This window comes from Citrus sinensis, chromosome 7 (genome assembly GCF_022201045.2).
Source record: "Citrus sinensis cultivar Valencia sweet orange chromosome 7, DVS_A1.0, whole genome shotgun sequence".
Classification (NCBI taxonomy): domain Eukaryota; kingdom Viridiplantae; phylum Streptophyta; class Magnoliopsida; order Sapindales; family Rutaceae; genus Citrus; species Citrus sinensis.
Window position 1 is genome coordinate 23,407,870 of NC_068562.1, and position 4,347 is coordinate 23,412,216.

Consider the following 4,347-nt stretch of genomic DNA (forward strand, 5'->3'; position numbering starts at 1 on the left):
TTATGTAGGAGATCTTGACAACAAGAGGTCTCTCACTAGATTCATATTCACTGTAAACCAATGCACCAAAAACTGGAAATATGCATTTCAGAGTGTAGTTGCCCTATCAACTATAGAAGCTGAGTATACAGCTGCAGCAGAAGCCTTCAAGGAAGCAATGTGGCTGAAAGACATATTGAATGAGTTGGGGCATGAACAATCAACAATAAAGATTTTCTATGACAGTGAAAGTGCAATTTGCCTAAGCAAAAATCATGTTCATCATGAAAAGACCAAATATATAGATATCAAACTTCACTTCATCAGACTTGAAGTTACTAAGGGGACTATACAGCTAGTGAAAATCCATACCAGTGAAAACATGGCTGACATGCTGACCAAATCAATTCCAACAGTTAAGTTTAAGACCAGGTAAGACTTAGCTGGTATCTACACAATATAGGAGTGCAGAGTGATGAGAAGAATGAGCTCTGGATATGCATGAATTCAGGTTCAAGGTGGAGATTGTTAAGTGTGAACCAGAATTCAGTATGCAAGGCAAACGACAATGTCAGCCATAAGACTTAGCATAAGATGACATGTCAGATAGAAGCTTATCATGACTGTACTACAATCATCCCATGTCAAAGAGAATTCATTAAGTGAAGCACGTGTGTGACACGTGATCTCCTAACAACACACTAACTGAAACGGCAACTCACTACTGTTGTTTTGGGATACTTATGTTAAGCACATGGGGGATCAATTACAGTCAGTTAAAAGAAGCGGGAAAATTCTGGGGTTAGCTGCAACAAACCGAGAACGTTTTGCAAACTTTTGAGATAGGTTTCTAGGAGCTTCTAAGCTTGTATAAAAGGGCCTTGATGACTGAAATTCGTGATACATGTTAATCCTTGTAATCTCTGAAAAGGCTTGAGCCTTGTTTTCTACATTCATAAAAGAATCATAGCCCTATTTCTCAAAGAGGATGTAGGTTGTAATGGCTGAACCTCTATAAATCATCTCTGTGTTTTCTTTCTTAGTGGTATTTTTATTTCTTGTTTTAGATCGTTTTGATACCTAATAAACTTGTTAATCATTCTTGATAAAGAAATCAGTGTGTGGAATAGTTCCTGGAGGTAAAAGATCTCAATATCTTCTTAGCTTAGCTCAAGTCAAACGATCTAGAGAACTGGGTGCGTGCATACACACACCACGCGCATGCGTACGCGCACAACACACACCACACACAAACACACACACACACACACACATATATAACTATAAAAATATTTTTTATTTACAGAAAAGACTTATTATGATCATCTATTTCGATCTGATTTTGATTTAGCCCAAAAAAATTATAAGAGCTTGTTTTTTAGAGGTGGTTTGGTTGATGGTGGGATTTTTGTAGATGAACAAAACTGTGACAGTCCTAAAAATAAGAGAAAACAATCGTTAGAGGCGGCGTCAGTGATGGATGATAATGACACTTTGACAGTCAAGTTAAGTGAGTATTATAGAGGTGAGTTATTTAATACATAATACAATCCATACTCTACCAACTATGGTATTGCATTATTGAATACATTCTATCAAATATAGTGCACCACACCAAACGCATCATTAATGCAGTATTGTAGTGTATTAAATTTATGTTTTTATGTCTTTAGTGTTTTTTTTTAAGTAAATAAAGGAGTCTGTATTTACTTTTGACAAAATGATAATTTTGATTGGTTATTTATTTATTTATCTTGACCATATTGAAGTAAGAGACAAGCTAAAATACCAAAAAAGAAAAATCATTCTAGTGATTGTGAAATCTATTTTTTTATTTTGATTTCAATAAAAAAAATTCAACTCATTTATCTTTTAGAGATTGATTTTCAAATTTTATCTTTTTTAATATTATTAGAACCTCTGACCTAAATTTTAGAAACGCTACTCCTAACCATGAAAGCTAGATCTTGACAAATTTCTTAATTGTACAATAAATTTACACACACACACACAAATGAACCACCGGGAGTAGTATATGTTGAAAAGCGGGTCGGATCTGTCTTAAAACATAATTTAGAATCTTAATTCGCTCTCTAATATATATATATATGGGTCATTCTATAATGCCGTAACTAAATTTACAGCATTGATGTCGTAATGGACGTGGACCGTTAGATATGAATAAAAAATATCTACTATTAATTCTAAATAAATAGGTCACATGTTACCTAAGTATCAGGTAATTACTCTTTTTTGTTCAAGTTTCAAATTACATTTACTAATCTTATGTGTGATTTACAAGTTTTATCCAACATTTACAAGTTAAAGTTGATTTACAAGTTTTATGTAACAGTTATAAGTTTTTGTTTTGTTTATAAGTTTTTTTTTGCAATTTACAATTCAAGCATTAATTTACCAATTTTTCCATCAATTTATTAGTTTTATGTGTAGTTTACATATTTTTTGTTTTATTTCACACTTAATATCAATTTACAAGTTTTATGTCATTTTTCTAAGTTTATGTTTTGTTTACATTTTTTTTCTTCTAATTTACAACTCTATCATTAATTTCCTCTTTTTTCCATCAATTTATTAGTCTTTTTATATGATTTACACATTTTTTATTTCATTTCACACTTAATGTTAATTTACAGGTTCTATGTTATTTTTCTAAGTTTTTATTTTTGTTTACAAGTTCTTATTGCAAATTACAACTCAAACATTAATTTATTTTTTTGTTCATCAATTTAATAGTTTTTTGTGTGATTTACACACTTTTTGTTTCATTTCACACTTAATGTCAATTTACAAGTTCTATGTTATTTTTCTATGTTTTTGTTTTGTTTACAAACTCTTCTTGCAAATTACAACTCCAACATTAATTTACCTCTTTTTCCATCAATTTACTAATTTTATGTGTGGTTTACAAATTTTTTTTTTCAATTCATATTTAATGTCAATCTACAAGTTCTGTGTTATTTTATTAAATTTTTGTTTTGTTTACACTTTTTTCTTTTAATTTACAACTTCATCATTAGTTTACCTCTTTTTCCATCAATTTACTAGCTTTATGTGTGATTTACACATCTTTTGTTTCATTTCACACATAATGTCAATTTACAAGTTTTATATCATTTTTCTAAATTTTTGTTTTGTTTACAAGTTTTTCTTACAATTTACAACATCAATATTAATTTACCAGTTTTTCCATCAATTTAATAGTTTTATGTGTGATTTATATATTTTTTGTTCAATTTCAAATTTAATGTCAATTTATAAGTTCTATGTCACTTTTCTAAGTTTTTGTTTTGTTTACAAGTTCTTCTTGCAATTTACAACTCCAATATTAATTTACCCAATTTTCCAATAATTTATTAGTTTTATGTGTAGTTTACCCAATTTTTATTTTATTTTACACTTAATGTCAATTTACAAGTTTTTAAATTATTTTTCCAAGTTTTTGTTTTGTTTATATATTTTTTTCTAATTTACACCTTCATCATTAATTTACCCTCTTTCCCATCAATTGACTAGTTTTATGTGCAATTTACACATTTTCTTGTTTCATTTTACACTTAATGTAAATTTAAAGTTTTAAGTCATTTTTCCAAGTTTTTGTTTGCTTTACACTTTTTTCTTCTAATTTACAACTTCATCATTAATTTACCCCATTTTCCATCAATTTACTAATTTTATGTGTAGTTTACCCCTTTTTTTTATTTTAGACTTAATGTCAATTTACAAGTTCTGTGTCATTTTTCTAAGTTCTTGTTTTGTTTACACCATTTTCTTCTAATTTACCAATCCATCAATAATTTACTCCATTTTTCATCAATTTACTATTTTTATTTGTAATTTACACATTTTTTGTTCAATTTCAAATTTAATGTCAATTTACAAGTTCTATGTCATTTTTCTAAGTTTTTGTTTTGTTTACACTTTTTTCTTCTAATTTACAACTCCATCATTAATTTATCCAATTTTTTTTATCAATTTACTAGTTTTATGTATGGTTTACACATTTATTGTTCAATTTCAAATTTAATGTCAATTTACAAGTTTTATGTCATTTTCTAAGTTTTTGTTTTGTTTACACCATTTTCTTCTAATTTTGGATTCCTTCTTTAATTTAACAGTTACAATTGACCTTCCCTGCTCCCTCACAGACTCGTTCCCTTTTCCAGGAAGTAATTTGCTCGGATTGGATGGTGAGATTTCAGTGTTCCACATATGATCAAATACGAACCCAACAAGAACTAAAGGACAGAGAAACTCGACCTTACGCTACACTGATGCTAGATACAGATCAAATGGAGTATCCAATCAGTCTAAACAACAATTACGTTAGTATGTAACGAGTCTCAAAGA